This window comes from Mus pahari, chromosome 12 (assembly GCF_900095145.1).
Source record: "Mus pahari chromosome 12, PAHARI_EIJ_v1.1, whole genome shotgun sequence".
Lineage (NCBI taxonomy): Eukaryota > Metazoa > Chordata > Mammalia > Rodentia > Muridae > Mus > Mus pahari.
The window spans coordinates 1,290,039-1,299,530 of NC_034601.1; positions in this window are offsets into that span (position 1 = coordinate 1,290,039).

The following is a 9,492-nucleotide window of genomic DNA, read 5'->3' on the forward strand; positions in this document are numbered from 1 at the left end:
AACCGTTTACCCTTGTTAATCTTTATCATCTCCTCCTTGTGAGCATGGTAAGGCTTTAGCTGTTCCACTTTGATCCAGGCACTAGTAGAAAACAAACACAGAAAGAGTTTGATCCATACTGCACATGCCAACACATTCCTGAGATCTCACTAGGGGAGGATTTTTAACACTTGTTTCAGCTGAAAATTAAAAGAGGCATAAACCTTACCACCATCCATTTCTAACTCTTGAGCCTCAAGTACATTTTCAAGTACGAACAGAACCACAACAGGTCAGAACTTTCCTCCAGTGAAGTCACCATATCATACACGGTACTGTACTTTCATTCTCATTTACCAGCTTTCCATACCCAACCACACACACTTGCAACTTGCTCAGTACAGGCAAAGCCTGTAGACTGTCTGCATGAAGGCCAAGGATGGGAATATCTCCCTCCCTCCCTCCCCTCCACCACTCCAGGTTTTCAATGCATTGCTCTCTCTGGCCTGGCACTCACCATGTAGACCAGGCACTCTTCCTATCTTTGTCTCTTGAGTGCTGGAATTACAAGTGTGTGAACCATCACATTTGACTTAGTCAACTATGTGAACTAGATTAATGAAATATAATTTTGTTTTTCAAGACAGTGTTTCTCTTTCTCTGTGTAGTCCTGGCTGACCTGGAACTTACTCTGTAGACCAGGCTGGCCTCAAAAATCACAGAGTTCCACTTGCCCCTGCTGAGATTAACCATCATAGACCAGCCTTATTTAACAACAACAACAAAAAAAAAAGCCAGGACTCATCTTTTCTTTTTTCTTTTCTTTTCTTTTTTTTTTTTTTTTTGAGATAGGGTTTCACTATCACAACAATCAGGCTGGCCCCCAACTATCTGGAGATTTGCCTGCTTCCATTTCCTGAATAATGTAATTAAAGGTGTGTCACAATACCTGGCAAGGACTCAGTGTATAGTAAAATGTCTAAACTCTATGTAGCTGAGGATGACCCTGAACTCCTGATTCTTCTGCCTCCACCTCCCAAATGCTGGGATCACAGGTATGCAACACAACTCCTGGTATACATGGTGCTGGAGACTAGACTACCTATCAACAGAGCACTCTACCCCAAATGCAATATCTAAGTCTGCTATTCTTATATTCATTTGCAGCCACAGTCTTTATCTGTTCTTAAATGATGGTATCCATGGCTACTAAACCATACACACACGTATGTTTTGGGATGAGTGTAGCAGTCACAAAAGAGGCTTTATATGACATTCTTTTTGAAAGGCAAAATGAACTCTTATTATGAATTTCAACTTTCAATGTGTAACACCTCAAAGATAAAAAAAAGCAGTCAGCTGCTAGTTCTGAAGGATCTGGCCTGTCATGGATCCCAAGCAAGTCTGCTGTAGTAGGCTTTCTGTGGCTTTCCTAAATGATGATCTAGGATCCAAGTGCAAATGAGAACATAATACAGGCTTGGCAAAGTATCAGTTAATTTATATATGTATTTACCTGTAATACTCATTGGGTCTCACAGTATAACCTTCAGAAAAAAATGGGCCAGGCTAAGGAGATAGAAACTGGGTTACAACAGTAATTGTAAAGCTTCTTTCCTTTGAGAAGGCTGGAGAATATTCACTTATAATGGCCAAAGTGTTTCTTATCCACCTCCAGCTTTTTCACTCTGAGTACTGTGGGAACAGTTGTGAAGACAGGTCAAGAACAAATGTGGCAGCCCTGGGACACAACTCGATACAGCACACCAGGGCAGACATGATACCTATGGCTAAGGCAAACAACACACAGGGACAGGCAATGGTCTCTGGCACACAGAGCCAACCATACCTATCAGTGGAGAGAGGTATTCTGGTGGCCAGCTCAGCTAGGATTTGCAACCTAACATGAGAACCATGACTCCAATCCACAAGGAAGAAACATGAAATGAAGTGCTGACCCCCTAAGTGTTGGCCAGTATGTCCCTGGGGACCCAGACACAGCTCTTTTCTCCATTTACAGAATCCTAAGGACAGAAGTGAAGGTAGTAGAGCTGCAGTACTAACTGGAAGCTCAGCTCTGAGACCACATCGGTGTCAGGGGTAAAGTTCAAAGATGGTTCTCAAGATAAACTCTGTCTATCCTCCAAAACTAGGTTAGATGCTCCGCGGGCAGTAATCCCATTCAATCCTTTTGTCACTGTCATGCCTGCCTCCTACCAACCTCTGACTGACAGAAAAAGCAAAGGTAAGGACATCTATGGAAGAAATGCCAATTAAGTCAGCCCTCATTTTTTTTTTTGGGGGGGGGGGCAATGTGCTTTCTGATTTCTGCAAGAAGGAAGAAGACACACAAAATTCTACTCACCTTCCAGATAGGACTTTGAGAAACTAAACTGAAATCTTTCTCAATACAATGATCTTTGAAATGTTCAAATGAACTAACTGACAATACAAATACAACCTTGAGAAGATGAAAGCAAGAAATGTTAATCTACTCAAAAAACCGACCAAGTGACCTGTTTCACCAGAAATACAGTCAATAAAATACCAGCTCACTGGAGCACAGAAGGATTACCTCTAGAAAGCAAATCACACTTGAATCACTTCAGTCATCAGAACAAAACGTGTTCTGTTGTGGTCACATTGGAAAGCCCTGCCTGCTTAATGACCTGGTGCCTTTTAGCTGGAACTTCAGTAATACGTCTAATCCTGGAAGAACAGCAGTGTAGGCTGGCACAAAATTGGTGCTTTCTAGTTACCGTTAAAGTGATGCTGTCACCTTATAGCCATTCTTAGGAGTAGAAGAACTGCTTGACAGTGGGTGAAAAGGTGATAAAATGCTCAGCTGGGTAACTATCTTACCTTCTTTTAGTTCATATGTATGGATGTTTTGTCTATATGTATGTCGGTATACCACTTGTGTGCCTGATACTACTCTTGGAGGCCAGAAGGTGGTGTCAGATTCCTTAGAACTAGAATTGCAGAAGGTTGTAAGGTGCACTGGGCATCAAACTCAGGTCCTCTGGAAGAGCAGCCAGCAGACTCAATCACTGACCATCTCTCCAGTTCCCTGTCAGGGTAACTCTAACATTTTTTTAAAATTATGATTAATAAATAAATTAATCATGGGGCAGGAAGGTCTAGCTTGGTCTGGTATTCACTAAGTAGACCAGGCTAGCTTCAAATGCACAGTGATCTGACTACCTGTCTCTCAAATGCTGCAATTAAAGCTGTGTGCTCTATCATAGTTGGCAAAAAAAAAAAAAAAAAAAAAGACATTCTCTATGTAGCCCTGGCTTTTCTAGAACTTGGTCCATAGACCAGGATGTCCTCTGCCTGTCCTCTGTCCATGTGCTGGGATTAAAGGTGTGTATTGCCACACTGATTTTAATTTTTGGAAGCATGGGTCTCATGTAGCTCAGGTAGGCTTCAAACTCCATATGTAACCATCATGTAAAGGATGACCATAAGCAGGGCGTGGTAGTGCATGCCTTTAATCCCAGCACTTGCGAGGCAGAGGCAGGTGGATTTCTGAGTTCGAGGCCAGCCTGGTCTACAAAGTGAGTTCCAGGACAACCAGGACTATACAGAGAAACCCTGTCTTGAAAAAAACCAAAAGGATGACCATAAACCTTTGATCCTAATTTTCACCTCCAAGTGCTAGATAGGATTCTATTGTGTATACCACATCTGATTAATATAATGATGGGAATCAAAACTAGAGCATTGTGCATGTAAAGTAAACGCTACCAACTCTGTTACCTCCCTACCTCTTGTAATGGCATTTTAAAGACCCCTTTTTGGGGGGAGGGGTGTGGGGTGTGTGTGGTAGGATGAACGCAGGGTTTGTACATGCTAGTCATGTGCTCTACCAAACAGCTGAAGACTCAGCCTTACACAGTTGTTGTGTATTACTTGTAATGAGCTATAACCTATGATTTGCTTCACAACCTTTTCCTAGGACCCAGAAGAAGCTCTACCCATTTAGCACTTTGCCACTGATTGGGAAGTCAAAAAAGTCAAACTTATCAAGTCTGTGCCTAAAGTGTGAAGCTTTGCTTTTATGGACAGTAGTTAGTTACATATTGTTTGTGATAGTAAATGATGAAAACCAAACTAACTGGCAATCTGTGAGGGTACCCATTCAGATATTTGGTTAAATGTAAAAAGCAGAAAAAGCACTATGTATAACATGCTACTAACTACACAAAGGAACATACAACTTAGTGTACCTGAGCTGAGTGTGTAGGCACACACCTTTACTCCCAGCACCTGAGAGGCAATGGCTGGCAGATCTTGAGTTCCAGGTCAGTTAGGGCTACATAGTGAGACCCTGTCTCAAAGACAAAAACCAAAAACCCTACTCAAATCACAAAAATTAAAACCCACGAAGAAAAACCAAAACAAACAAAAAAGAAACTAGTTAGCCAGGCGTGGTGACCCACGCCTTGGATCCCAGCGCTCAGGAGGCAGACGCAGGGCGATCTCTGAGTTCCAGGACAGTCAAAGCTACACAGAGAAACCATCTCAATAAGACAATGCCTCCTTCCCCCAAAAGAAATTACCTTACCTGAATGGTTGAAGGATGAGAACAAAAAATGGAGTTGCTTTATTCTTTTCAGATTCATTAAAAAGAAATTAACATCTCTATCTCCACCATGAGTCCAAAAACCAACATGAAAGGCCTTTACGTAAACGTGCCAGCTTAAACGTGCCAGCCGGCTGGCCGCTCAGCAGGAGCTGCCCTAGACTTTCTCTTCGAGGGGTGTAGTTCAACACTCAGTCTGGCGTTGCTGTGGATACATCTGACATGGCCCACAGCATGTTCTTTGGTGTCTTGTCATATTTCCTACAAACTCTTCAAATGGAACACAGACCTGCCACTAAGCCATTCTCAAATTACTCCACTTAAATAAAAAATTCTATACTTTTTCTCCTTAAGTGAAAACCATCTGACAACCTCATACATGTGTCTCCCCCACTGCTTAGGTATAAGGACCTGGGCTGGAGCTTAGAAATAGAAGCACACAATAGAGTTAGATGGCATGGCCTATAAAAAGACAGGGGCAGAAAGCCCAGGTCAGATTACATGGGTCCTTTCTCCATCTGGATTTGAGACTAGTACTTAGAAACCCATTTTTATAGTTGTCTTAAAACAAAACAAAACAAATCACTGAAAGTGGCTGAAGATAAAGGTTCAATTTTAAGCTAATCAGAAATGAAGGCAATGGGAAACAGACACACACGTACACATACAAAGGCAATATGGAAATGTCTAGTTCACGGCAAACTAAGCCAAGCATGGCTGTGCACTCCTGTAATACCAGCATTGGAGAAGTGGAGGAGGTAGGAACAGGAGTTCTAATCCAGTGTGAGATCCAGTTTAAAACCAAAACAAGAACAACAAACCAAAACACCACCACCACCACTACCACTGAGAGGAGACAGCAAAAGACTGGCAATTAAGGTAGACTTAGAAAACTTTGTTTCTAGAACTTAAGTGTCCTGGTTAGTTCTTTTGTTTTTGTTTTTTTTCAAGACAGGGTTTCTCTGTGTAGCCCTGGCTGNCCTCGAACTCAGAAATCTGCCTGCCTCTGCCTCCCAAGTGCTGGGATTAAAGGCGTGCGCCACCATGCCCGACTCTGGTTAGTTCTTATTGTTAACTTGATACAACCAAACACGGGTTAGACCCTTTTCCTGAGAAGAGGGAGAACCCAGACCAGATGGGCTTACAGCCATGTCCATGGAGAAATGTCTTGATTGTTCATATGAGAGGGCACAGCCCTCTGTGGGCAGTTCGACCACTGGGAAGTTGGTCTTAAGATTGTATTAGAAAATTAGCTGAACATAAGCACAAGCCAGCAGGCAGCATCCCTCCATGGTTCCTGCCTGATTTGCCTCAAAGACCTGAAGGCATAAAACTGAAAGAACCCAAATTGCTTTTGGTTGTGGTGTTGATCAAAGCAACAGAAAACGAACTAAGATACTTGGTGACATTCTCAAGTGCTAGATGAGGTTTCTAGCTGTGCTGCCTACCCCAAGCAATAGCTACCACTCCTCTATGGGCCAGTTTCTGTAATTCTGTTCCATGACACCTGCTCATTATGGCAGTCTTCAGCCATGGAGGGAGTCACTATGTGAACATGAGCTGTTCCTGTTATTGGGAAGGAGAATCTAATCTATGCTCTACATGACGATCATGCAGCCCTGGCACAGGGACAGGTTGTACCAGTCAAATATCCAGAATACTGGACCTTACCACTCACTTAAGCCTCTAACTATTATTAAGTGGTATCAGATGTAGAGAAAGTGTACTAGTCAATACCTGGTGAAAAGATAAAGGCATGCTTACAGTTTCAACCCAGTATGATCTTCATCATCAACCACAGACTTTTCTAGGAGAGTCACCTTTAGGACAGACTCAAGACACCTTGTACCAGCAAGGCCTAACTGCTCCTAAGCACTGGGCATGACTCCAGCTTCTGATATAGTATTTCTGAACTGGTAGCTCTGAGTACCTGCAAACTAAATGAACACTTTTCTCATTTTGCTATTTCCAGCTAACAATCTAATCAAAAAATTTCAATTGTGTGAATGTATGTGTGGGCAGACACAAACACCATGTGTAGAGGTTAGGGAACAACTTGAGGAAGGCAGTTCTCTTCTCCCATAATGTGGGTTCTGAGGTCTGAGCTCGGATTATGCGAAATGGCAAGCAAGCACCTGTGTCTGCATCTTGCCAGCCTCTTGATCAAGTTTTTTTAAATCTCTTTAAAATAGGTACTAATTTGTGTTTGCAAGCCATGCATGTGTATATGTGTGCATGTTCTATGTCAGTATAAGATCCTTTGGAACTGCAATTTGTTAATTATGAGCTACCATGGATGCTGGGAACCAACTATAGTCTTCCAGGAGAGCAGTAATTCCTATAAACCATGGAGACATCTTTCTAATGTCTCATCAAAATTTTAAACCCTGGGCCTCATGTCTTTAATGAGCAGCAACCAAGGACAGACTTGTCCAAGGTGGACTCCCACACAATGATTCTTCATGTTTAACTGTGGTAGAGTTAACAAAGCCACGCTGAAGTTACTTTTCCCCTCTGGATTTTAAAGTAAGTGTGGAAAGTTGTGTATTGGAGAGCTGACTCCATCTTATTAAGTGCTGTCCTCAAGACAGAGGCCTGATGAGGCAGGTTTGACCCTCTATTCCTAAGTGTGGCATGCCAACATAATTTGTTAGATGTTTTGGTAAGAGAGGAAAGGAAAAGCTAGATGTCTAAAACTTCAGGATCATTTTACATATATACATATAGACTATTAAGTATTTTCTTTTTTATTTATGTGCATGTGCGTGTTCCATGTGAGGTAATGTGTAGCATGTGCACATAGGCATCCTTGGAAGCCAAAAGGGTTACCTGATTGAGTGCTGGGAACCAAATCCAGGTTCTCTGCAAGAGCAAGTAGTTAAATGTTCCTAATTGCTGAACCATCTCTCCAGAACCATCATATACTAATATCTTACTCAAGAAGCTATGCATTGTATTCTGTAATAAAGGTCCTTGCTAATATAAAAAACGATTATATGCATTTTTTTCCATTAATTCATGTGTCAATCCCCACCCCCCACTCTGAGGGTTTCTATGTATAGTACTGGCTGTCCTGGAACTAGCTATATAGACCAGGCTGGTTTGCCTACCTTTGTCCCAAGGGCTATCCCCAAAGCGTCAGTCTTAAAGGATCCATCACAGCCACAGATATATTTGTCTTTTAGAAACTAGTTCTTATCTCTAAAAAAATTCAGCTATAATTTGTCTATTCCACCTCCAAAGTGACTACTTCACACAGCAGTCATTGTGCTGCTCTTGAACAGTTACACAACGTTCTAATTGAAGTGTCCCTTACAGAACTCTTGAAGGCTACGAGCCAATTCCTAACTCCTGATCATGCTTTTCTCAGGCTTTGCTTTCCTACAGTAAGGAGCCCCACTCTTCTGTCTGATGCGTCCCTTCTTTGGATCTTGGTTTGCTTAGATCAGAGAGTGAGTAAAACCAGCTATCTGATAAGTGTCAGGCCATACAACACATCCAAAACTATCCCCAAGTATTCTGCTGCCACCAGCTAATCTGGAGATCTCACCTCTAAGATTGTATGCTGACCCTAAATGAACCAGCCTTAACACTGAGCACCCAAGAAGCAATCCTCCATAATAGCACTGCTGCAAGTTCTTATCATGTGTTCGCTGACCACCCCAAAACAACCAGCCAATCAAACAAACAAAGCAAGCTGGGATGTACTGGGCATTGAACTTTAGCTAAACATTACTATACCACTAAGCTTCACCATGAGCCCTTTTAAAATGTTTTTATGTGGAACTCCATCAAAGGGGCTAAGACACTTAAAGTCATTTATAGCTCCTAGCTGCCCTATAGTCACTTGCTGTGTACTCAAGAGAGCTTATTTTCCAGAAATCACATCATCACTACCAGCAGCAGGTAATTATTTATGTGTTCAGCACATGCCCTTTATCACTAGGTGCTCAGTTTATGTAATTCCAATTTCCTAGGTCTTATTTCTAGTATTTTGTGTATAGAGGGAAACCACTTTATCCTTCTAGAATTTTAGCATTTAAAATAAATAAATAAATAAATAAATAAATAATGGCTTTCAGACCTCAAATAAAATAAATGAGTCCCCATAGTTCTTTCAGACATGTCTTAATTCTTCTTAGGGTATGGTCAATAATACTGCCTATTACTTCCTACTATGCCAGGCAAGGTGTCTCTTTTTTTCCCCATGGCTTTTTTCCCATGGCACCAAGCCTAATAGGATCCACATTACCATTTTTGTTCTCAATCATTCAAACTCTATTCATGCTTCGGAACTGGATTTCCATGTTGTCTTCCATCAGCTTTCCTAGACCTGTTGTTTTCCATTGACCTCGCCCTCTTCTGAACACAATCCCAGCTGAACTATTAAATCTTGTTCCCGTACTGAGATCCCCAACGGTGAAGACCACAATATTCACTGTCCTAGGAATCCTTTAGCATCTAGCACCGTGGAATGTAGACGCATATGCAATATAACCAACACCTGTTTTTCTTACCAGGACTGTCTGCTTCAAGTAGTCTATGGCAATAACACGTTCTTCCTTCATCAGTAAGTGGGGGTAGTGGTGTAATGGGGACTCAACCCAAGGCTTTACACATGCTAGACAAGTCCTCTTCTATAATTGAGCTATAGTCCAGTCTCAATCATGACACTGAACAACATTCCCTCTTCACAGGCTCTGCTCTCACAACTTAGGGTAGTCTTCCTTGAAATACTGCCACCACAAAGCTCATAAGCTGGCTTAAGAAAATAAAGGGGGCAGGGTATATCTGCATTGTGATGATCAACATACTATGTAAACTGAAATAAGGAACAAAATACTCATGAAAGGATATAGGTACAGAGACAAAATTTAGAGCTAAGATGAAAGGATGGACTATCCAGAGACTACCCCATCTGGGAA